The sequence below is a fragment of the Monodelphis domestica genome, chromosome 4 (genome assembly GCF_027887165.1).
Source record: "Monodelphis domestica isolate mMonDom1 chromosome 4, mMonDom1.pri, whole genome shotgun sequence".
NCBI lineage: Eukaryota > Metazoa > Chordata > Mammalia > Didelphimorphia > Didelphidae > Monodelphis > Monodelphis domestica.
This window is the reverse complement of record NC_077230.1, coordinates 93,624,358-93,651,355: the sequence shown is the minus strand read 5'-3', so window position 1 is coordinate 93,651,355 and position 26,998 is coordinate 93,624,358. Positions and strand designations below refer to the sequence as shown.

At 41.2% G+C, this 26,998-nt stretch overlaps 1 protein-coding gene across 1 annotated transcript in view; it reads right to left on the bottom strand.

Moving 5' to 3' along the window:
* The window catches only part of NRROS (negative regulator of reactive oxygen species), a 35,467-nt gene extending 9,750 nt beyond the window's left edge, over positions 1-25,717 (bottom strand). Inside the window, exon 1 of the mRNA XM_001374139.5 lies at positions 25,591-25,717. The gene's annotated coding sequence lies outside the window, so the exon portion shown is untranslated. The remainder of the gene's footprint in view (positions 1-25,590) is intronic.
* Positions 25,718-26,998: the final 1,281 nt, after the last annotated feature.

The following is a 26,998-nucleotide window of genomic DNA, read 5'->3' as shown; positions in this document are numbered from 1 at the left end:
CTTATGTGCAAATTGGTTTTCTTTATATGGTGTAAAGTCAGTCCTTTAACAGAATAACTTGCTACCAAGACTTTTCCCCCTTCAGTTCATTGCTCTCCTAATTTTAAATCCAAAGGGGTTTTTTTGTTGCAAAAGATGTTATATATTATGTTATATAATGTTATATATATCAATGCTATATAATAAAGGTAGATTATTGTATCCTTTGTGATCCTCTCTATTCCTTGTCAAGAACTCCTCTCCTGTCTGGTTTCAAAAGAAACCAGAACCTATAATTTGTTTGGGTTCTAACCTTTTATATTTCAGTCATGTATCTATTAGATATATGGTAGGAGATCATGATCTAACTCATTTTTTCAAGGTTATTTTCCAGTTTTTTTAGGTGTTTCCTTTTGTTGAAATCACTATCTCAATGGCTGTTGTTATTGGATTTACTGACAGCTAAGTGTCTGCGGTCATATTTGAACCCAGGATCTCCCATCTCCAGGCTTGGCACCTACCTCCTGCGCCACTCAGTGGCCCCTACCCATTGCTTTTTTCTCTGTATCCTCGCTTTGGATGTTAGGATCACTTTAATAAATGCTTTTTCATTAATTCATACTATGCTCCTTTACATCTGTATCTTATATACTTAACCTGTTCTATCAATCAAAATTTTTGTTTGTTTTTAGTCAATCACTCAGCAGTTGTTGAATAGATTTGAAATATGTTCATAGTATTCTTTCAGTTCTGATACGGCTATTCAGCCTTTCACTAAAAATTGTTAGAGAACTCAGAAAAGAGAATCAAACTGTTTTTATCCACAAAATAGTGTCAAGAAAAAACCCAACAAAAACAAAAAGCAGTCATTCCTTACTCATGGCATGTGAACAGAAGTTTATTAAATGAACAAAGTGGGGCAGCTAGGTAGTAAAGAGATGGCCTGGCATGTTGAGAACCTGGGATTAAATCTGGCCTCAGACACTTCCTAGCTGTGTGACCCTGGGCAAATCATTTAATCCCCATTGTCTAGACCTTACCGCTCTTCAGTATTACTAAGATAGAAGGTAAGGATTTTTTTAAATATGAACACAGAAGACAGACACATATATGGCCACCAAGAGGCTCCTCTAAGAAAGCAGCCACATTATTCAGGGCCCCACGGATTCCTACTCTTCAGGAACGATGTCTAGTTTATATTAGCATTGGTCTCTGACTCCAAATCCATTGCATCATACTGAAGGCATAATAAGCTTTGGCAGTTTCTCTCATGTTGGAAGGGACTGGCAGGGGTTCTTAGTAGAAAGAGCACTGGTGTCCAGAAGATCTGGCTTTGAGTCCTGACTTTTAATGACTATTTCTGGGACTCTGGACATCCCCGAGTCTCAGTTTCTTCATCTGTATGATGGGAGTGAAAAATCTTGCACTACTTAAGACTGTGTCTATTTTCCAAGAGCCAGCTTAGTACAGAGCACTGCCATGCTGTTGGACACTTTATGATGAAGTCTTTGGCCACAGCAACCCAAGATACTTCTTATTATTGAAATTAGACTGTAAAGTGAGGGACTTCGGTAAAATGTAGTGTTAATTTTGAGATCTTAGCTTCCCTCTCTCATTTAATAAGTAAAGAAACCTAGGGCAACTGCATGGCTCAGCGGATTGAGGGCCAGACCTAGAAAAGGGAGGTCCTGGGTTCAAATTCTGGCCTCAGACACTTCCCAGCTGTGTGACCCTAGGCAAGTCACTTGACCCCCATTTCCCAATCCTTACCACTCTTCTGCCTTGAAACCAATACACAGTATTGATTCTTTCTTTAATTGAAATTTTTTATTTAATTAATTTAGACTATTTTCCATGGTTACATGATTCATGTTCTTTCCCTCCCTTCCTTCCATCCTCCTCCTGTAACCAATGAGCAACTCCACTGGGTTTTACATGTGTCACTGATCAAGATCTATTTCCATATTGTTGATATTTGCACTAGAGAGATCATTTAGAGTCTACATCCCCAATTATATCCCCTTGACCCATGTAATCACAGTATTGATTCTAAGGGTTAATAAATAAATAAAAGAATGAATGAATGAAGAAACCACATCTCAAAGAGATTAAATCCTAGTTTCTAAAGAAAGTCCTAATCCTTCTCACTTCTAGTGCTTTCCCTCTATTAATTATTTCCACTGTCTCCTCTGTATCTATCTTACTTGTGCAAGGTTATTTCTATGCTGTCTTCCCATTAGACTGTGAGCACCTTCATAGTAGAGATCATCTTTTGTCTGTGTGCCTGGCCCTTAGGAGGCACTGTATAAAGGCTTATTCACTTCCTCCTTCCCCTAATTCCCCTCCTTCCCTCTACTGATTACTTTCCATTTAACCTGCATATAGTTTACTTACACATAGTAATTTGCATGTTATCTGATCTGCCCTATTAGATTGTGAGCTCCTCAAAGACCAGAACTGACTTACCTTTTTTTTTTGTTTGTTTGTTTGTTTCCCTGGTGTTTAGCACAGTACCTTGAACAATAAATAGTAGACAATAAATGCTTGTTGATTGACTAATAGAAAGTAAAGTGACTTGTCCATGGCTAGTTAATGGTAGAACCAGGATTAGTTGTAGCTCTTCCAGCAGCCAGAAGAGCTTCTGTCCACTCTGCCTTTAAGTTATACGGGCTTCTAAGATGTTAAAAGAAGGCTACTGAGACAAGATATGAAATATCCCTTCATGGACATATTTCTAAATTGGTTGATCTCTGCCTGTCTGTCCTTGGTATTGCCAAATGGTTCAATGGCAGAAAAAGATATGATTGCCAGTGTAAGTGACATTAAAAAAAGGCATTACCGTCTGCTTTTGTCACTGCACCCTAAGTAACATGGAACCCTTCCAGTGGACTTATAGCTGAAACCCGTGTCTTCTTGTCCCCATTAGAACATAAGATCGTTAGGAGCAGAAACTCTCTTATTTTTTCATGTGTATCCCCAGCATTTAGCACAGTGCTTGGTACATAGTAAACACTTTATAAATGCATTTTCATTCATTCATTATGATTTAAGTGTCACTTTAGGGGGAAGGGCATTGTGTTAGAAATAGCCTAATGGAATGTAAACTCCTTAAGGGGATGAGCTCCTTGCTTCTTCTTTTTTTCTTTTTTAAATTAAAACAAACAAACAAACAACTCTTACCTTGTCTTAGAATTGATAGGAAGTCTCAGTCCCAAAGCAGGAAATCAGTAAGGGCTAAGTCAAGTGACTTGCCCAGGATCACACAGCTAGAAAGATGTCTGAGGTTTGAACCCAGGACAGCCCATCTCCAGGCTTAGCACTCTTATCTTCTGAGCCCTACCTACCCATTGCTTTTCTTTCTGTATTCCCTCCTTATACACCAAGATCACTTTAACGAACACTTTTTCATTCATTCAATATGGCTTATGTGTGGTTTTTGAGGGCATTGTTTAAGGCATCCCCAAATCTCAGATATGCATTTCAAAAACTTAGAGGCAATCTAATAACTCTCCCCTGGTTCAGTGCCCTACCCAGCACAGGACTGGCTCAACAAACTTCATCTTTTCCCTAAAATCCAACAAATAAAAACCATCAGCCATTATGAGTTCTATTTACTGGAGAGTTTGAACTAAATTGTCTCTAAATCTCTAAATCTTCTTCTTATTCGTTGGGTGTCACCAACACAAATCCTTCCATCTCGAAACACTGATGCTTATTTGGACTCCTTCCTCTTTCTCTTCTGTCATCTGGAAGGCTGCTAAAGAGATCTGAGTAGTCACAAGAAGAATAGCCTAACAGAAAAGTTAAGTGAAACTATTTGATCTCCTTTGATCTTCTGAACCAAGTTGTCATTTCACTTTCCACCCAATCCAGGGCTGTTCTCCTCACCACAAAGGGCACTGCCAGATCAGCATTCAAAATGGCTTGATGGAGACCAGGAATTCCCCTCTTGTAGACCCTCCCCCTCCCAGGATAGCAATACTCAGTGTGGGTCATGTGACAGCATGTTCACAGACAGAAAGTTCTCAGAGAGATTTCTTCTTCAATGTGCCTTAATACCTTCAGTGTATAGTCATGAGTACCTCCATCCTCATCTCCATTCCCATGAAACCCATGTCTTTTTTTTTTTTTTAATTTTTAAACCTCTACCTTCAGTCTTAGTATCAATTCTAAGATAGAATAGCAGCAAGGTCTAGGTAGTCGGGGTTAAATGACTTGCCCAGGGTCACAAAGCTAGAAGTGTCTGAGGCCAGATCTAAACCACATCCTCCCCACGCCAGGCTTGGCATGCTATCCTTTGTGCCACCTAGCTTCCTCTGCAACATATATCTTTCCATAAAGTCTCCCCAGAGGACCTACCCAAGATTCTGGAAGTCTTTGTCCGGTTCCTCTTAAAATATGGCATCTCAAAGTCTTAGTGCAGTTATGGAGCTATTAAAACTTAATAATTAAAGCTACTAAGGCTTGATAACTGCCCTAAGACTTAAAAAATAAACTTTAATAGTTTAATAACGGCACTCAAACTTTTGGAACACCTTATATACATAGTTATCTGTGTGTTTTAAAAATGTGTACCCTGGGAACTTCATTTCCCAGCTTTCTTTTTTTTTTTACTCTTTTTACTCATTTTACTCTTCCCAGGGTTCCCTTGTCTTGCCTCCCTGTGTTGTACCCTGGTGTGGGTTTGTTTTTAAATTTGCCAAAACCCACAATGTGGGGTTTTTTTCCCTCTGGCTCCAGTGGGACAGGCTTATGGGTCTCTGGCTCTTTGCTCTACTCACTTTACTGAAGGAATCCCTTTCTCTCTCACTTTGTTGTTATTAAATCCTATAAATTTAAATACTCTTATTCATTTTATTCGTTTTATTTACATATCAGTTCAGGCTATCCCTCTGTAATACCCCAACTCTCCCTGAATAATTAACCTACCTTTTTCTTGTCATGCAGGTATTTCATGATAATTATGAGCATATACATAAATATATAAACATAAATTTATACAAACATGCACTTCAAACTTTAAAGTGCTAAATATATAGTATATATCTATGTTGGCAAATCTATGGCATGTCTGCTCCCCTCTCCATCTCCAGCCATGCCTAAGGGCATTTCTCACTTCATCTGCTCCTCTGCCCCAGAAGTCCAATGGGAGCCCTTCCTCCTTCCCCTGTCTGGGTAAGGGAGCAGCTCACATGTGCCATGAGGGTTGCAGTTTGGGCATTCAGTCTCTAAAAGGTTTGCCATTACTGGTATATATCCTATATTTAAAGGGATAAAGTATGTTAAAGTTCTTAAAGCATTTCACATGCATTATCTTATATGAGCCTCACAACCTTGTAAACTAGGAAATATAGATTATTATTATCCTCATTTTATATAAGAAAACTAAGGCTGGGGAGGGGGACTAAGTGATTTTTCCCATGAAAACCCAGTAAGTGCTGAGAGCAAGATTTGAATCCAGATCTTCTAGACTCCAGCTCCAGCATTCCAGCCTACAAAGTTTCTTGATAGGATATGTGTCATTTGTCATGTACACATCACCATTGCTAATATGCTGCAACCTACTTACACCCACCAGGAACCTTTTTATTGCCCTTTGGGTCTCCTACAATTCTGATTCTTCTGAGATAATTGTCTTTCATGAATCATAGCAATATAATATCACTGAGACTATTGGTGCTTTAAAAAATTAGCTTGTGGTCTAATGGACTATAAAACTGTATATTCCCTTTGACCTAGCAATATCAGTACCAAAGAGATTAAAGGAAAAGCATCTATATGTACAAAAATATTTATAATGATCTTTTTATCTTGGTATATGCTTGTGACGAAATTCTTGTGCTATAAGAAATGAGGAGCAGGAGAATGTCAGAAAAATCTGAAAAGTCTTATATGAACTGAAGCAAAGTGAAGTAAGCAGAACCAGGAGAAAAATGGACAAAGTAACAGCAATATTATAACAATGATCAATGATGAAAAACTTAGCTACTCTAATCAACAAAATGATCCAAGACAATTCCAGTGAATTCACAAAGAATAATACTATCTTCATCCAGAGAGAGAACTGATGAACGGAGTGCAAATTGGAGCATACTTTTTTTTGCTCTATTTATTTTACTTATCTTTTTTCTTTTTTTGGTAGCATAACTAATATGGAAATGTGTTTTGCATGACTTCACATGTATAACTGATATCACATTGTTTGCCTTTCTCAGTGGGTGAGAGAGGGACTGGAGGAAAGAAAAGAATGGGGAATTCAAAACTTTTAAATATGAATGTAGAATAAAGTATGTTTTTTTTTAAAATAAGGATTGACCAGAAAAATTAATTTTTATATATTATATATTCATGTAATATATTAATTAATGTATGAAGCAGCAAACTGCTTGGAACCTTTAAGAATTCAATGCAACTCCCAAAATCCAGCAGGAAACTGAGGCTATATAACTCATACATATATTACACTTAACTCACACCAATCCTGTGAAAAAGGTAACAAGTAACAATCATCCCCTTTTTACAGATCAGGAAACTGAGCCGAGGGAGATTAAGGAATTTGTCTAAGGTCACACAAGTAGCAATTATCAGAGGTGAAATGTGAGCCCGGGTTCTAGAATCACTGCTTTTTCCCTTGGGTCACACTGACTTAGTTCCACATCCTTTTCTCTCCCCACCATACCCTGTTGTAGGAAAAAGCTCAGTCAGAGTTTGCTGCAGAACCCTTAAGATCCTACACTCAGAAAGTAGTGTGACCTCAAAGGTCATCTAGTCTGACTCCTGCCTTTAGAAAAAAGCCTGTCTTGTATTCCCCAGCAATGCTCCTAACTCTAAAATCATCCGCCAGGATCATTCACCTTACCCCAATGGGTAGGGATCCGAGAGGAGAGACGAGGAGACGAAAATCTGTACATATACAAAATTGAGAGATGCTGCCTGACTGAACATCCCATATCTTTATCAGTGTGTGCGTGCGCACGCGCACACACACACACACACACACACACACACACCTTTAAATACAGAGTTAATCTGTTCAAGAAGCAGAAGAAAGTATTCGAGGAGAAAGATGGGACATGCCCAGTGAAACAGAATAAGAAACTGAAGGAAGCTATTACTTTTTGAAATAGAGGAGGTAAACTGATGGGAAACTGTTTCCTCTGCAATGACTGTTGTTCTCTGGCTTTTCCAACCTCCATAGAGAGATAGTGACTCCCAGTCCCCTCCCCCTGTCAGCTCAAACTGCCAACTCCTGGGAACATTCCATTGGAACCTTCTCTTGATTGACAGCTAGGTCTCCAGCCTCATGCCTCTACTACACCAGAGAATGATATTTAAATTCCAGCCCCCACCCAAGTCAATGTTTGAGAATGTAAAAGATGCTTCTCTGACGGATCCCAATCAACCACAACTAGAAGCATCCTTCTGGGTACCCAGAAAGGATCACTTCCTTGACAGACTTAAGCATGGCAGGAAAATTGTTTTAGAACTGGGGAGGAGGGGAGAATATTCTTTTATTCCATAGTTGACTTATAGCTTCTTGCTCCCAGCCTCGAGAAGAGGTGGAACTTAATTCATCCATCACTCACTCAACAGACATTATTAATTGCCTTCTCTGGGCTGGTATCAGGTACACATTGACACAAAGTGAAAACAATCTCTGGGCTCAGGGAGCTTAAAGTAGCAGGGAAAGACAGCATCAAGCATGTGGAGTTAGCCCTTCCACTTCACGACTTCCCCCACTGCAGTTTCAAGATACCCCCAGAGTGTATGGAATTAAATAGGAAGGGGGGGGAGTTTTGTGGAAGCTGCAGATCTTCAGGTGAAGACCAGCAGATAACACAGAAAAAGTTTAGAAACTCAGAAATGTGTACTTAATCCAGAGTCTACAATAAGGTCCTGTAAGCATCCCATAAAAGAAAAAGGAAACATCCAGACTTTTTCTCTGGCATGAAGGAAGGGCCAAAATATTGTATGTGCATTTTCCAGACTCCTCATGATGTGAAGGGGTAGCTGTACTAGCAAATGTTTAATAACTAGCTACACCCCCCCCCAATCTATTTGTGACACATTTCCAAGTTTAATCTGTATTATAAACACTTTCTCCATCACTTTCTTAAGTATGCACAATCAATCAAGCTCTAATGTGCAGCATTTGCCAATTTCCAAGGTGTAAATGCTCAGTCAGGTTGAAGAATGGACTTGAAGCTGGCTCCAGCCCCTCACAGACAGGCATTTACAGCTATAGACAAAACATACACTGTGGTGATTTGTAAGGAAAGGCACTGGCTGCTGGGAACAACAGGAAAGGTCGCATAGAAGCTGGTTTTAAGCCAATCCCTGAATGAAATAACCCGCCTTAAGCGAAGAGATGAAAGACAAGATTCTAGGTATGGAAAACAGTCAATGAAAAGGTCCATAGCAAGTTTAAAATGTGAGTCAAAAGAGAAGAATAGGTGGATGATGGAATCTAGAAGCTCTGAGAGATAATCAGTGTTAATAATAATCACTTCCAATGATTTAGAATTCACTCTCTCTAAGGAATGCCCTTTACTTTTTTTTTTTAATCCTTGTTTTCTCTCCTACTAACAACTCTAAGTTAGAAGGGCAAGGGCAAGGCAAACAGGCTCAAGTGACTTGCCCAGGGTCACATAGCTGGGAAGTATCTGAGGCTAGATTTGAACCCCAGACCTTCCTGCCTCTAGGTCTGGCTCTCAATCCATTAAACCACCTAACTGCTCCCTTCTTTGATTTTTAATAATTCTAATTATTTAAAAGTTCTTCTTTATAACGAGTTGAAATCTTTACCTGCAACTTCTACTCACTTATCGTAAATTCTTCCTCTGGGGCCATAACTAGATTTTCCCTCCCAGTTGACAATCTTTCTAATATCTGAAGACTGGGGTCATGATTCCCCCTGTAGTCTCACTCCAAGTTGATCACCCCTCCCCCCCCCCCAGTTCTTTTACCATATACATAAGTTTGAGAGCCTCCAACATGCTGGCCTTCCTCTTTTGGAAATTCCAATTTGTCATAACTAAGGCTGTGCTGGAACCAGGCCAAGCTAGTTTTCAAGAGTTAATTGTTAAATTTTCAAGGTGAACATTTTCATCTCTGCCAACCATTATAACTTAGGCCTTGATCTATTGTTTTGTTGATTGGCTAGAATTAAGAAAGTGATAGAGAAAATGTCAATAATTCAGATTAAACTTGGAAGTATGTTACGGGTACATTTTCCCCCCAGAGAACCAATTGCTAACCATTTACTGCTCTACTGCTGGGTAATCTTCTCAAAACCTCAAACTGAATATAGAATACTCTAGATATGGTCTAATAAACACAGAATAAAGTAAGACTATAACCTCTCTTAACTTAGCAAGTTTGTTTGTTTTTTTAAACCCTTACCCTCAATCTTGGAGTCAACACTGTGTATTGGTTCCAAGGCAGAAGAGTGGTCAGGGCTAGGCAATGAGGGTCAAGTGACTTGCCCAGGGTCACACAGCTGGGAAGTGTCTGAGGCCAGATTTGAACCTAGGACCTCCTGTCTCTAGCCTGGTTCTCAACCCACTGAGCTACCCAGCGGCCCCCAACTTAGCAAGTTTTTAAGAATGTCATTCCCCCAGTTGACAAACGGTCAAAGGATATCAACAGTCAGTTTTCAGATGAAGAAATCAATGCTCTGTGTAATTATATGAAAAAACTTTCTAAATCATTATTGATAAGAGAAATGCAAATTAAAACAACTATGAGGTACCACTTCACACCTATCAACTGGGCTACTGAGGCTCTAGGTTGCCATGCAGAGAGGATGCTGGTGCTATGAGGATGTGGGTGCAAAGGCTCTCCAAGAAAGGCCAATCAGCACAGGCATGGCTAAAAAGGGATGGTATTCCCTGCCAAGTATCTGTAAATAATCAAAGGAAGATGGAAACAATAACTAAGTGATCCGTATGGGGCCCTTCGTGGGATAAGACAAATAGGTTGCTTGAAATTGACAATCATGAGAAATTTCCTTACATCAGTCTTTGGAGCTGGTCAGCATAACCGAGGACCTCGGCCGAGGGTCCACAAGCCGAGGACCGCGGCCGAGGGTCCAGAAGCCGAGGACCTGGGCCGAGGGTCCAGAAGCCGAGGACCGCGGCCGAGGGTCCACAAGCCGAGGACCTCGGCCGAGGGTCCACAAGCCGAGGACCGCGGCCGAGGGTCCAGAAGCCGAGGACCTCGGCCGAGGGTCCAGAAGCCGAGGACCGCGGCCGAGGGTCCAGAAGCCGAGGACCTCGGCCGAGGGTCCAGAAGCCGAGGACCGCGGCCGAGGGTCCACAAGCCGAGGACCTCGGCCGAGGGTCCACAAGCCGAGGACCGCGGCCGAGGGTCCAGAAGCCGAGGACCGCGGCCGAGGGTCCACAAGCCGAGGACCGCGGCCGAGGGTCCAGAAGCCGAGGACCTCGGCCGAGGGTCCACAAGCCGAGGACCGCGGCCAAGGGTCCAGAAGCCGAGGACCTCGGCCGAGGGTCCACAAGCCGAGGACCGCGGCCGAGGGTCCACAAGCCGAGGACCTCGGCCGAGGGTCCACAAGCCGAGGACCTCGGTTAAGGGTCTACAAACAAGCATAGGCGGTTCCATTTCCCAGTTATGACTCAAGCAATGCCCAACTTCCACAATCGTCCTAATGGCCCAAACAATCAGCTCCTTTCCGGATGATCAAAAGTACCCATAAATCCCGTTAGGGTCTTTCCAAGGCCAAAGCCTCTCCCCTGCTATTCCTCCTCAAAAACAATAAAGTCTACTTGGCATGGAGATTGCCTGAGTTGTCAGTTCTTTGCACAGGATCCTGATCTTACCTCACACATCAATATGATAGTAAAGGAAAGTGATCAATGTTGGAGGGGTTGTGGCAAAATTGGGACACTAGTGCATTGGTGGCGGTGATGTAAACTGATCCAACCATTCTGGAGGGCAATTTGTAACCCAAAGGGCTTTAAAACTGTGGATACCATTTGATCCAGTAATACCACTACTGGGTCTGTATCTCAAGGAATAAAGACAAAAAGTGGAAAATGACCTATTTCTATAAATATATATATATGCATATATATATATGTATATATATATATATATATATATATCTGCTCTTTTGTGGTGGCAAACAACTGAAAATGGAGGGGGTGTCCCTTAATTGGGGAATGGCTGATCAATTGTGGTATATGATGGTGATGGAATACTACTGTGCTATAAAGAATGATGAACTGCTTGATTTCTATAAAAACTGAATCAGAGTGAAGTGCGAGGAACCAGAATGTTATATACAGTAACAGTAATATTATTATACAATGATCAACTGTGAAAGACACGGCTATTCTCAGCAATACAATGATCCAAGACATGGCTAAAGGACTTATAACAAAGAATGTTATTCACCTCCAGAGAAAGAACCGTTGAAGTCTGAATGCAGATCAAAACATATTATTTCTCACTTTTTTGATTTGGGGGGTTTGATTTTATATTTTCTCTTACAACAATGACCAATATTGAAGTATGCTTTGCAGGATAATACTTGTATAATCCAGGTCAAATGGTTTACCATCTCTGAGAGGGGGAAGGAAAAGAGGGAGATGGTTTGTATCTTATAATTTTGAAAAACATATTAAAAATTACTGTTACATGTAAGTGGGAAAATAAAATATTTGTAGGTGTGTTTCACCATTCTATACCTGTATAGTTGATATTTTTAAACTGAAAGCAAGATTTGACAGTTATCTCCATTGGATTTCATCTTATTAGATTTCCCACTTATTGTACTAGCTTTTTGATATTGCTTTGAATCATGATATTGTCACTGGCATAGTAATCATCTATCCCGGTTCTACAAATTTTAAAAAGATAGCTTGGAGGCAGCTAAATGGCTCAGTGATTTAAGAGCCAGACTTAGAGATGAGAGGTCTTGAGTTCAAATATGACCTCAGATACTTCCTAGCTGGGTGACCCTGGGTAAGTCACTTGACCCCCATTGCCCAGCCTTTACTGCTCTTTTGCCTTGGAGCCAATACACAGTAGTGATTGTAAAACAGAAGATAAGGGTTAAAAAACAAAATAAAAAGATGACTTCTCTGTTTTCAGGTAAGCCATTAAAAAATAGAGAAGAGGACTGAGCTGATTAGAGAACCCTGCATGCAATCCCACAGACCGTTTTCCGGGCTGACAAAGATCATCCTGATCATTCTATCATCTATCTAAACCATTTTGTCCACAAGGAGATAAACATGATCATTCATATTTCTTAAGTCCTTTAAAATTTACAAAGTATATGCCTCACAAAGCTTTTCTCGCTACGTATATAGCCTCCATTTTAGTTAAAGCCCTCATCCCCTTTTGCTTGTACAACTGCAATATCTTTTAATTGGCTTTTCTGCTTCAAATCTCCCACCACATCTTCCACACTGCTGTCAAAGTGACTTTCCTTAAGTAAACATCTAAGCACGCAACTTCCCCACTCAATTAACTCCAGTGGCTCCCTATTGCCTCTAGGATCAAATATAAATTTCTCTGACTGATACACTGTGGCACAATTGAATGTAATGGACTTCTTCATTAGTGGCAATACAGTGATCCTAAACAACTTGAAGGGATCTATGAGAAACAACACTATCCAGATCCAGAGGAAGAACTGTGGGAGTAGAAACACAGAAGAAAAACAACTACTTAATTACATGGGTCGAGGGGGATGTAGACTCTAAATGATCACCCTAGTGCAAACATTAACAACATAGAAATAGGTTCTGATCAAGGACACAAGTAATACTCAATGAAATTGCACGTGGGCTGTGGGAAGGGGAGGGGAGGGAAGGGAGGGAAAGAATGTGATTATTGTAACCAAGGAATAATGTTCTAAATCGACTAAATGAATTAATTCAATTTTTTTTAATTCTACAAAAAAATAATATATGTATATATAAACTGTTCTGTTTGGATTTTTCCATTCTGGACCAAACTTACCTCTCTTTTCTCATTATATCTTATCATCCTTCCAGTACTCTAGATTTGGCTCAGTGGTTCTTCTTTATGTTCCTTGAACATGACACTCTTGCCTCAGTGCCTTAGTATTTGCCATTTTTCATGACTGCAATACACTTCCCTGCCCCACCTCTAGTTCAAAGAATACCTCACTTTTTAAATATTCAGCTCAAGGACCACCTTCTACATCTTTCCACTCCTACAAGCCTTTACTCGGTCCCAGAAGATACAGAACAACCTTCATAGTACCAACCCTGAAGGGACAAACAGCTTTGAAAGGGTTAAGAACCAACCATAGTTCCAGGGCCCCAATAACAGTTAGGACTCACCATCAAGAATGAGACAGATTTGGGGGGGCATGGCCAATATGGAAATTTCTCTGGCTATTCATGTTTGTTATGAGAGTTATATTTTGATTTTGATTTTTTCAATGGGAAGAAGTAGAGGAAAATAAGTGCTTATCTTTGGAGAAATTAAAATTTTAAATCAAAAGAATTTTGAGTTCTCAAGGAGTTCCCTTTCTTTGAAGAAACACTGTAAGCTCCTTGAGGACAGGGATTGCCTTTTGGCTTTCTTGGTATCCCTAGAATTTAGTACATTGTCTAGGCATAGCAGGAACTTTATAAGTGTTTCTTGACCGACTGCCTTTTAGAAAATCTGTGAATTCATCAGTGTGGGTAGGTACTCCACCCAGTGATGTAAACCACAAGCCCTCCATGCCTGAGTGAAGGGTCTTTTTGAGCTGCTGCAAACCATAATAATTTATCAGCTGGGGACCACAATTCTGGTAATGAGTCTCTCTGAATTTAACTAGGCTGATCTTTGGATTTTTAGTCAAGGCTCATAAACAAAACTTTTCCAACTTGGTAAAACTTGCCAAAGCTTCCTGCTCCACTAAGATAGCCTTTGAAATACAATGGTCACCTCCACATTATGGTAAGAATTTTGGTGTAGTGTTAATAATCACAATAAATTAAAATTAGTGCTACCTTAATTAGTTAGCAATGAATTTAATTGAAAATTTTTAACAATTAATTTAATATCTATCTTATATTCCATTCATAGGCAATTAAGTAGCATAATGGATAGAGCACTGGGCCAAGAGTCAGGAAGACCTGAATTCAAATCTAGCCTTAAACACTTACTAAATATGTAACCCTGGGCAAGTCATTTAACCCTGTTTGCCTCCGTTTCCTCATCTGTAAAATGAGCTAGAGAAGGGAATGGCAAACCTCTCTAGTATCTTTGCCAAGAAAACACCAAATGAGGTCAAGAAGAGCTGTACACAACTGAGATGACTGAACAACAACAAAAATTCAATTCATTATTTCTTGAGGGTGTATCTCTGATATATAAAGCATGTTCTGAGTACTGGGAAAATGTAAAGCTTTGATCAGAATTCTCTGCCCCCGTGGAGCTTAATACTATGTATCTAGAAGTATATTAACAAACAAATAACTGTAGGAATACGACTTTATTCCAGAACAACAAAATATAAAAGATGAGGGCCAAATGTGGATGGATGTTCATGGCTGTTTTTCTGTGTGACAACTTTAAAAAACCACCTATTATCTAGTGACCAAGTTTCCAGGAAACAGAAAGAGTACTGAAGTTTGACATTAAGGTTCATTACCAGAGAAGAAAGATAGCTTAAAAAATGAGAAGAAATGGAAGCTGGGATCCCACCTTGAAGCTTCCTACTCAGGATATCAGACCAAAGAAATGATGAAATTCAATTTTAGCGATGGATGTTGAGACTCTTAAATAGAGGGATGGAGTGAAATGGTATCTTTAGAGGGAGATTCAGTGATGTATATGCAGAAGCTGCTGATCACTCTGCCAGTCTCTCCCATATCCGTGATGTCATCAGAGCCTGGCTCCTCTTTACATGACCTTACTTGGTGATAAAGGTCATGGTGCTGAAGTCACAGGATGTAGTGGAAAGAGCACTATACTTGGAGTTAGAAGACTGCTCTCTACTTTACACTTCATCTGAGCCTCAGTTTCCTCAGCTATTAAATGAGGAAGTTGCAATTGATGCTCTTTATTGTCTCTTCCAGCTAATATTCTGGTATAACTACAGATTTTTCATTGGAACAAATCTCAGATGTTTGAAATATTAATGAGTGAATAACTTTATGTCTGGGTATGTCTATACAGACAAATTATAGGATTAATTAAGCTTTTTAGCTCATAGATTCAGTAGTTAATTGTTGCCTCATCATTTTAGTCACATTCTAGGGTTTTCTTGGCAAAGATACTGGAGAGGTTTGCCATTTCCCTCTCCAGCTCATTTTACAGTTGAAGAAACTGAGGCAAACAGGGTTAAGTGACAAGCCCAGGGTCACACAGCTAAGAAGTATCTAAGGCCATATTTGAACTCACAAAGATGAGTCTTCCTGACTCCAGACCTGGCACTCTTATCCATTGCACCACCTTGTTGCCTGCCCTCAACTTTAATAAATCTATCAAAATAAGAATTCCTGGTCCATTGCTTTGCCCTAATCATTTCTCTGATCTCAGAACATTGCCAAATTTGGGGTGGTATTCATTAGACAAGAAGCAGTTCCCCTCCCTACTTCCTCTATCTTCTAAGAAATGAAAATTTCAGCAAATCAAGAATGTATCTAATGTTCTGCTTTTACTAGAATAAGACTCATCAGAGAGGGAAATAGCGATAGTTAAATGTCACTACTTGTCTTTGTGTCACTTTTGGGTTTTCCCTAAAGAAAGTGTCATTTGTATCTACCAATTGGCCAATACTCTCACTATGTCTATCCAACTATTCTTTGTTGAAATGTCACAAATAGAAGGCAGTTGGAGGCTCAGTGGATTGAGGGCCAGGCCTAGAAATGGGATATCCTAGATTCAAATCTGGCCTCAGGCACTTCCTGGGCAAGTCACTTAACCCTCATTGCCTAGCCTTTACTGCTCTTCTGCCTTAGAATTGATACATAGTACTCTAAGGCTAAAGGTAAGGATTTTAAAAAATTGTTATGGGAAGATAAATGGCTAATCCTAGAGAAAAAGAACAACCTAGAAACCCCAAAAGCGGATAAAGAAAACTTCGGAAACATGCCTTTGTCTTTGCACTGGCTGTCTCCCATGCCTGGAATGATCTCCCTCATCACCATCTCTTGGTTTCCCTGGCTTCCTTCAAGATAAATCAAATCCCACCTTACAGGGAAGATCTTTCTCTATCCTTCAGCTTCATGCTAGTACCTTCCCCACTGAAATTATTCTCCTTCTATTCTGCGTGTACTTATATACACCTCTTTATTAACACTTTGTCCTCCCACTGGAATTATAATCTTTGACGAAGGATTGTTTTTTACCTTTCTTTGTGTCTCCAACATTTGGCCCAGTACTAGTAAAATACATGCTGGCTGATTGGTTGATACCCAATCCTCTTGAAAGCTTCCAAGCTGGGGACTGGTTTATTTCAGTGTTGAATTTAGGATTGAGATTTTAGCCCACATTTCTGATATCCTTGGGTGTCAGGGGATGATGACTCCAACTCAGTTCTGGGAAGTCTTGGTAACTGACAATCTGGACTATGGTATTTGACAACTATGGGTGGCCAGACTTTTGAATGATTGTCCTCTTATCAGAATTTATTTCAGTTTACCATCAGGAATGACAATTGGATAATAGAATTTATACATAAATCTAGTATCATTTTTTTCTTCTCATCGTCTTTGAACTCTCCTCAGAATGATACTGTGGACCATTTTCTCCTCTTCTACCTCATCCTCTCCTACCTCCCTAGCCATTCCTTTTCTATCTCGTTTGTTCCTCATCCTCTTTTCTATCTCATTTGTTCCTCATCCTCTTCCCAAAACTGACAGTTGAAAATATGGTAGCAATGTTCTCCAGGGTTCTATCTTTGGCCCTCTTCTCTATCCCTACTCTTTCCTTTAGTGATCTCATCTACTTCCTTCTTCAAATCACCTTGACTTCCTAACTTTAATTAGAACTTCTTTGTGGTTGATTTCCAAATGTATTCCTTCACCATCCATCTCCTAATCCTTGCTTAGAGTCTTTAACTGAAGGTTGAATAGCCACTTCCAGACTGGAGAGGAGATTCTCATTTAAGTCTAGATTAGACTATGTGGCATCTGAGGGCTCCTCCAAATCTGAAATTCTGTGATTTCCATTTCCCTGTTGGATAGCTTCTTCTGACTGTCCCACTGGCATCTTGCACACAGAGCATACAAACTTATTCTTATGATCTCTAGTTAAGTAAAATCTGCTTTTCCCTCATTTTGCTATTTCAATTAATGGCACTAGCACCCTCTAAGTAACCCAAGGTCACTTTTTATTCCTTTTTTCCTCACCTTTTATATCTATCTAATCCCTTGCTAAATTCTATTGATTTTGCTTTCATCTTGCACTTGTCTTCTCTTTACATTCTCCCTGTATTCATCCTAATTTGGCTTTCTCTTCTCACCTCTTCTGCTTTCCAGAGAGCTAGCCTGCTTTTGTCTATACCCCTCAAATCTCTCCTACATGGTGCTACCTCAGAAATGTTCCTAATGGGAGGGGCAGCTCGGTGGCTCAGTAGATTGAGAGTCAGACCCAAAGATGGGAGGTCCTGGGTTCAAATCTGATTTCAGACATTTCCTAGCTGTGTGACCCTGGGCAAGTCACTTAATCCCAATTGCCTAGACCTTACCACTCATCTGCCTTAGAATTTATTACCCAGTATTGATTCTAAGATGGAAGGTAAGGTTTAAAAAAAAAAGAAAGAAATGTTCCTAATGCACCCCTCTGATCATATTACTCTTCAAAAACCATCAGTGACTCCCTATGGTCTAAGATAGAGATAGAAAGTAGACTTGTGATTTCAGTTGATATAGAGCTATGGTGGTGAACCTATGGCATGTGTGCCAGAAGGGGCACTCAGAAACCTCTCTGTGGGCATGGGAACCATTGCTCTTGATCCAGCGTAGAGTTCACCAGAGTTTGTTACTAGAAATCCAGTGGGGCTGGGCTGTTCTCTTCCCCCTCTCCATGTGCACCTGAATGACCTTCCCCTCTGCCCAGTAGCCCAAGGGGGATGCTTCCTTCCTCCCACCCCTGTCTGGGATAAGGTTTGGGAAGTGGGGGGGGTAGGTTGGGCATATGGTCTCTGAAAGGTTCACCATAACTGATATATAGAATCCCCAGGTGAAGAAATCCCTTTATTAATGCAGATCAGCATCTTGTCTGTACCTCTAATTGCCTAAAACACTGAAGGTAAGTGACTTGCCCAAGGTTACACAGTCACTGTGTCAGAGATAGAGCTTAAACCCAGATCTTTCCGGCTCCAAGGCTTTGTCTACCATGGTACCTGTCCTTTACTGCCTTGCTAAATACAATATAAATTCTCGATCCTCATAAGCAGAATATTATGCAACCTGGTTCCAATCTAGCTTTCCTGTCTTATCTCACTCTTCCTCTTCTGCTTTACTGTATGTCCCTCATTTGAGACTTAGAATAAGTCCCCCAATCTCTATGCCTTTATTCATGTGACTCATTTAATTGAATTTTCTGAAATTTGCTCACATTTGTTTTATCAGGAAATGACTGAGCATGTGTGTGTGTGTGTGTGCGTGTGTGTGAGTATATGTGTGTGTATAATGTGGATAAATATGGAATGGGGCTCTGATCTAAGATCTCTGTTCTCTATCCTGATTGGAAAGAGTGCTCACACCATTGAAAATCACAAAGTCCTTAGGAGAAAGAGATATATCAACAATGCCATTCATGGTGCCATCAATAATTATCTTTGCATTATTTTGTTGTTTGCATGATAAAAGTCAACAAATGCATTGGTACCTTTGGCTTTTGATCATAGCTAACATTTGTACAATAACTCTTCCAGCTAGGATCACACAGCTAGTAGGTATCAAAGTCAAAATTTTGATTCAATTCTTCCTTACTCCAAGTTTAGTTAGAAATTTATGTCTTCACACTGCCTTTAAATAGGAAGAGATGATAATTGTATGCAATTGAAGAGGCTTAAAAAGGCATATCTTTGCCCAAAGGAGAAAACATTCTAGAATGTATGTATATGTGAAGTTGAAACAATGTGGGCTCTATGGATATAAAAAGAAACTCCACGTTTGAGGGGAAATATAGCTACGTAGTTATAGATCCAATCTGGACTCATGATTGCATCAATACGGAGCATTACTCATAGAGATACTCCTTCCACTTACATACATCAGCAATGAATCAAATATAAACTAATTTTAAGCTAATTTAATTGAAACTCATCATCAGTTTATAGTTTCCTAAGGTATTTCGATGTTACATGACTTGTCCATGATCACGTAGCCAGAATACATCAGAAGCTCGATTCAAACGCAGGCTACCTGAATTCAAAGTTTTCTTTTCTAGCCCCTAAACCAGTGATGGTGAACCTTTTAGAGATGTTGTGCCACACCCCTCCCCCACACCAAGTGCAGGTCACCCCTTGTATCCCCCTTATCCCACATATGGAAGGGAGGAAGCACTCCCATTGGGCTGCTGGGCAGAGGGATGGGTGAAAGAAGAATGTCCTCAGTGAGTTTAGAGAGGGGAAGGGGAGTGGCCCCAGTGCTCCGCTCCCCTCCAACTCTGTGGTCTGTGTGTTGCCTACCTTACCCCCTGTGTACTCCCATTGGCTGCTGGGCAGAATGGGTAGAGGGGGAGGAAGCAGCTCCACCGGAGTCCCTCTGCCTTTCTAGTAACAAACTGGGGGAGGAGGGATGCATGCCCACAGAGAGTGCTTTAGGGTCTCTATCACTGCCCTAAACCATACTCTTCCTCATTCTTTATCTATGTTTGATCATTACATAGGATACATTAGGTTAAAGCTCTGATCTCTTTAAGGCACATATATAAGGTCCACTGCTACCCTTAGGATTGTTTCTTTACCATGGAACTCCACATCGCTAATAATCCATGTGATCCCACTTTAAACTGTACATGGAACATAAATGAATAAGCATTTTTAAAGCACTATGTGCCAAGCCCAGTGGATATAGATACAAAAAGAAAAGCAAAGTTCCCTGCCCTCAAAGCACTTACACCCTAATAAGGGATGCTAATATAGTCAGGGGATGGACAGCTAAGAAGGGATTTGTTTTGGCTTGAACAGTCACAGAGATCTGAATGAAGTCATAGAGGAATAACACCCCTCATCTAGGAATAGTGGCCACTTCTCAGAATCTTCCCTCTTCTCTACTGGTCACGTGGCTCAGAGGATACAACTAATGGCATTAGGAGCAATTAACTTAATTAAATGATCTCAGACTCCTGTTTGTTTGGGGTTTTGTTTTGTTTTTTTGAGTCCAACGAGAAAAAGTACGGCCTTGGCTACAACAGGAACTGTGTGAGAAAGTATAGATTGTTCATTGTAAATCTATTCCCTAACAATCAAAAAATCTCTGTATCGATGGAGGGTCAGTGATGCTATATTTGATTATGGAAAATATTCCATATATACAGTATATGATCAACTGAGTGTATTACTATGTTCTCATTTTCTCCCAATCTGAAAGGTTCAATGCATTCTGATTATTTCTAGTGATAATGGCATTTATATACTGCATAAGGATTTGCAAAACACATTACATATGTTTTCCTCATGTGATCTTCATAACAACCCTCTGAGCCAAGCGCTTTTATTATTATTCTCATTTTACAGGCTAAGAAACTGAGGCTGAAAGAGGTTAAGTGAATTTCTCAGTCACACAGCTATAAATGTCTGAGACAAAAGGGGCATCTGGGTAGCTCAATGGATTGAGAGTCATACCCAAAGATGGGAGGTCCTGGGTTCATAACTGGCCTCAGATAATTCCTGGTTGTGTGACCTTGGGCAAGTCACTTAACTCCCATTGCCTATCCCTTACCACTCTTCTGCCTTGGAACCAATACACAATACATAATACCGATTCCAAAACAGAAGGTAAGGATTTTTTTTTAATGTCCAAGACAGAATTTGAACTCAAGTCTGCAAGTGCTCTATACACTGTGCCACTTAGAGTAAGCTAAGGGACCACCTAACTCATTTCTCTGCATACTTTTTTTCTCCCGCCCCCCCAAGTTGACTGAGAGGCTCTCATCATTCTAGAAACTCTGTCCAGTCACCTGCCCCTGGCCAAAGCCTGAGAGAGTACCCAAGATTCCAGAACTTATATTACAATGCTATGAGGGTAGTGGTCAGCCTCCCCCGTACTTAGAAATAGATTGCACCAGCAAAAAAGAAAAGACAGTGACCCCCAAAATAGGAGCTAGAAGAAATGATTTTGTCCGTGGAACCTATATCAAGTCAGGGAACAGGAGTTAGCGCCCCAAGACTCCTTCCCAGTGTAAAGATCAGTTTTATTCTTGAACCTACACTGAGCGGGAGGAGCACCAGTGGACACTGTTGAGAGACAGGGACAAGGTAGTGACCCAGGATCACGGGGCTTTGAAGAGGGTCCTGCTCTGCCCCCGTCGTTCTGCTTGGTCATCTCCCCTGGTGGGGGGGAATAAAAAGTCACCCAGTGTATAACCTATATGAGACTATTTACCGCCGTGGAGATCCAGGCAGAAAAGCAGAATCCTAAAATGTCAGAAAACAATCCTCAAAAATTGTTTCTACGTGTAATTTTTTAAATCGCCCCCGTCACAGCAGGAGGACCCTGGCTGAGGAGCCTTCTCTGTATACAGAGGAGGCTCTGTTTTTATCTCACTGTATTTGTGGTCAGAATTTACATAGGGTAAATTCCCTGGTAATAACACCACTCCTGCAACCCTGCCTTCCCAGACTGCCTCCTCCAGTCTACTTTCTCCTTCTGTTCACCCTGAAGCACCCAGAAGCTAAAGCCCGAATGGACTAAGAAATGCAGGCGCTCTGCTCCCTACCACTGAACACACCAGTGCCCATGTGGTTTCATGAACCTGAGGGTTATTGATACACATGTTCTTGTTCTCCTCTTGCTGTGCCTTCAGAGGTGAGCCCTGAACGAGACGTCAGAAAGTTTGGCTTTAGTTCTTTTTTTTTTTTTAATCCTTACCTTATGTCTTAAATCAAAACTGTGTATTAGTTCCAAGGCAGGAGAGTGGTAAGGCTAGGCTTAGCCCTTAATGTCTGATCACACAGCTAGGCAGTGTCTTGGGTCAGATTTGAACCCAGGACCCCCCATCTCTTGGCCTGGCTCTCAATCCACTGAGGTGCTTTGGCTTTAGTTCTTAATTCTTCCATTTTCCATTTGTTTGATCTTAGTTTATCTTTAGCCCAGGTTGATCTGAAAAATGGATATACAAGCCCTGTCTACCTTCACAAGGTGGTTATGAAGATAAAAATAATAGACATAAAAGTGTTTTAAAGTCAAAAAGCTTCCTTATAACTGTTCCCATTTTATAGGGGAGGAAAGTGAGATAGAGGCAAGTTAAGTGACTTTCTAGTTGGCCACATAACTAGAAGGTGTCTGTGGACAAATTAAAACGCAGGTTTTTCTCCTTCTAAGTGCTCTATTCACTGTGAAAACCTAGGATAAGATGAGGGACTTCCTAACATAGTAGTTCCCTATGTACTCCTTTTTGCAGGATTCCATGCAAATGGCAAAGCGGTGGACTTGGAATTAGAAAGACCTGTGTTCAAATCCTGCCTTTAACCTTACAAATTGTGAGACCTTGGGCAAGTCTAATCTCTCAGAGACTCAAGTAACAACCTTCAAATTCATCTAGTAGCTCATGGATGAATTGTGAGAAGGAGCCAAATCCTTCCAGGATCAGCATGTTTTCTTATGATAATCAGAACCATTCACACAAGGATGTGCAAGCATTTGCTGCTGCTATTGCTAATGATGTTAAATGTGATACTTTATTTTTTTTAAGCCTTTATCTTCTGCCTTAGTATTAATTCAAAGGCAGAAGAGCAGTGAGGGCTAGGCAATCAGGGTTAAATGATTTACCCAAGATGGCACAGGCAAGAAGTATCTGAGATCAGATTTGAACCCAGGTCCTCCCAGCTCCAGACCTGGTACTATCCACTGTTACCTAGCTGCCCCCAAGTACAGTAGTTGAAAGGAAAAAAATGAGTATAATAAATGGGGGAGATCTACTTACTCCAAGGAAAAGCTTTTAAAATGCATTGGCATATGGTTGGTGTGTAGTTTGAGAATGATCATCATAACAGCTCACCTTAAATATTATTTCTAGATGAGATTCAAGAGAGTGAGTGGCTCCCCAAAGGCCACCCAACTAAGACTTGTCAGAGAGGAGACTTGGGGGGGGGGCGCATTGCTCTACAGGCCAAGCTCAGCTCCTGGGGGAGGGGGCTTAGATTTCCTGAACTCTTCTCTGTCTCCTCTCTCTTTCTTGTGGATTCTTTGTCAGAAGCCATAGCTCTGGATAAGGGGGGACAGGAAGGCTATATTAGAAATGCAGGTGAGCTCTGTAATTGCTATCAAATAGCTTACCTTCTCAAAGAGAAGGGGCCAAGCGAAAGAGAATTTAGAATCTGAAACTTTTTTAAATGAATACTTAAGTGTTTTCTTACATGGAATTGGGAAATATCTAACAAAATAAAAATACATATTGAATAAAATGAAAGTGATATAAAAACAAAAGAGCAATAAAAGTTAAGTTGGGTTGGGTTTTGTTTTGTTTTTTAAAGACTCGTGCAGGGACAACTAGGGGGCTCAGCCAGGTCTAGAGAGGGGAAATCCTGGGTTCAAATTTGACCTCAGACATTTCCTAGCTGTGTGACCCTGGCCAAGTCACTTAACCCCCTTTGCCTAGACCTTCCCACTCTTCTGCCTTGGAACGCATCCACAGTGCTGATTCCAAGATAGAAGGTAAGGGTTTCTTTCGTTTTTTGTTTTTCCATTTACATCTCCTAGTGGGCATGTTCTTAGAGGGGGGAAAAGAATATTCTGGAACCACACTCAGGGCTCCCTTTCTGAGGGTGAGGGAGACCTTTAGACAAAATGCAGAACCCAAACCATAATTAGGGCATATTCCACTGTCCCTGAGAAGATCCGTTTGGTCTTCTGTGAAGAGGAGCCGAGTGTGGTGGAGGAAAGCACATTTCAAAGGGCGCCGTTCGGTTCTTCCCCCAAAGTGCTTTGCTGTAAGTGCCCGGCTTTCAGCCTAAAGTGAAGATCTCAATGGCCCTGGACGGAGGGAATGGAGCCCTGGGTTTCATTAACAGAGCCGAGAAGTGCAAGTTTTGCCTCGGGAGAGCAGTGATTCTGGGGGGTTTGTGAGTGGTTTTCTCCCAACTTGCCCTGAGGGCTAGGACCCGGGCCAGCCTGCTTTAATTCCCCGAGGACTTCGGAGGACTCACATCGCATCACTCCGAGCCATAGGAGACGGGATTCGCCAAGCGCCAGCCTGCTCCCTCAAAGCTGCATGCAGCAAGATCGGGGCTCGCTGCTTTAGAGGCACGCTGCCGTGAATGCCCAGATGCCCGACAGAGATCCCCATGGGCGGGCACTTAGCCTGGCAGCGCTGCCTATCATATGCCATTAGCACACGCCATACAGTCACGAGAACAATCAGAGTCGCTTGCTCCCTCCTAGGGAAAGGAGAACTAGAAAATTGTAGAAACCCAGATCTTTAGCCACTAACTATTTGTAGCTCACCAAACATCTAAGGCCTCTTGGGATTGTGGCCTGGCTTCCAGGGGCTCTAGCCAATTAGATTCTTAGAGCTCTCTCTGGAAAGGAAATAGCACAACCCAATTCCATGCTTCCCACTGGTATCTCTGGCCAGGACTCCACTTGGAGGATTCCTTTTGGGTTTTTTTTGTTGTTGTTTGTTGTTTTTATCTTAACTTCTGTCTTAGAATCAATATTGTGTATTGGTTGTAAAGCAGAAGAACAGAAGAGCTAGGAAATGGGAGTTAAGTGACTTGCCCAGGGTCACACATTTAGAAAGTGACTGAGGTCAGCTTTGAACCTAAGATCTCCTTATCCACTGAGCTACCCAACTGGCCCTGGAATTCCTTCTTGTCTACAAGACTGCAGAGACTACCAGTTGATGAAAGCTTCTTTGCCTCCCTTTTTTACTTAGTCATTTCAGAGAAATATTTACTTCTCTCTCAGTAGAGACCTGGTTAAGGTTTAAGAGATAGCCAGCACTCCTCAGGGGCAGACCCAAAGACATGAGGTCCCAGGTTCAAATCTGACCTCAGACACTTCCCAGCTGGGTGACCCTGGCCAAGTCACTTGACCCGCATTGTCTATCCCTTACCACTCTTCCACCTTGGAACCAACACAGAGTATAAATTCTAAGGTGGAAGGTGAGGGTTTAAAATAAGAAAGAAAAAATCCAGAAGCTTTTCTGTGGCCTTCGATCACTTCGTTTTTCTGTGATTGGTACTTTATGATGTGATATCAGGCTTCAGACCCACACGCAGAGCCTTCCAGACGTGAGTCTTGTAGATCCCAGTGACACGGACTGTGGAGGTTCAGCAGGATTCCCGTCCCCCAACACACGTTACCGGATTCAACTGGGCTCAGAGAGTTAGTCGAGACTTCCCTCTCCCAGCTTTCAGAGCTGCACCCCCTGGCCCCACAACCCTTTCCCTTCCACTCCTCCGAGCCCTGCAAAATCACCCAAGCCCTGGGAAAAGATACTCACAGCTCCAGGTGGCCCAGGCACCTCCCCAGGGTTCATCCTCTCCAAAGGGGGCTGCTCTCCCAAGACCTCGGTGCTCTCCTAGAGAGCAGAGAAAGCAAAGAACAGCCGCATCTCGCGGAGGCATCTGATTAATTTAGCACTTGCGGAAGGAACCGACGGAAACTCAAGTCACATGGAGACCAGGGTGAGCAGCGAGAGATTCAGCACTTACAAGGGCCTGAGGCTTGCACACTGCAGGAAAGAAGGAACTGGTGTTGGGGGAAGGGGGAGAAGCACAGGCAGAGGTCAAAGCTAGGAAATGACTGGCCACGCCACTGGTTCTGTCCCTTTCTTTGGCATTCTGACATCCTCCCAGCAATGAATGCAAACGAAAGTGTCTCTCCAAAGCATCTCTTCTCATCACCTCAGGGACCTTGGATGAGCCCCTCCTAAGGAAACAGCTTTGAGAGGAGATACAGCTTGGTGCCTCAGTTTCCCCAACTATGAAATTAGGGGGTTGGACTAGATGACCTTTAAGATCCCTTGCAGCTCTGGGCCACATCATTTCTCTAGAAAGGGCTTTTGTGACCATATTCCCTGTGCCTTCCTTCCTTCATTCATTCAAGGAGTGACTATAATGTGTCAGGTGCAGGGGGGAAACAAAGAAGTTGGAGAACTGATTTCTGATCTGAAGAGCAAGATATAAATACATTAATGGTTTTAACAAAGAATGGAGGCCAATAATACAAAAGCTGCTTCTTGACTGGCCTTTAATAATAATTTCATCTTGTAAAGGATGGAGGAACCAACATGGGGAATTTTACTCTGCATCTGATTCTCACCAACAAGGAGGAACTAGTGGCTAGATGGAGAACAAAGATGGGAACCTTTGGAGGAAGGGACTACTCCCTCTTAGAAGGTAAGAAATAGACACTCTATTACAAATATGAATGATCTGGAAGTAGGTTTTGAGCAATAATACATATATCTTTCAGTGGAATTGCTTGTCAGCTCCAGGATGAGGGGAGGGAAGAAGCGAGGGAGAGAAAATAAGTCATGTAACCATGGGCAAATATTTTAAATAAATAAATTAAATATTTAAGTACTTACTTTTAAATATTTATTATTAGTAATATTATATCATTCTATCGGTGAATATAATTATTTTAAGATATTTATTATTCAAAATTAAATAAAAATAAATAAAAGGTAAGACACAGAGAGAGAAGCACATTGGAAATAATCTAATCTAATTGACCCTCTGTTGTTTTTTTTTTAATCAATAGCATATAAAGGAAGAGATGGCACCAAATTTGTAAAAGAAATAAGACTGGGAGGAGCAAGTGACACAATGGATGAGAGATTCAGCTCTAGGCAATCTAGGACAATCTAGGAAATCAGTAAGATCAAAATCAGTAGGAATAAATGT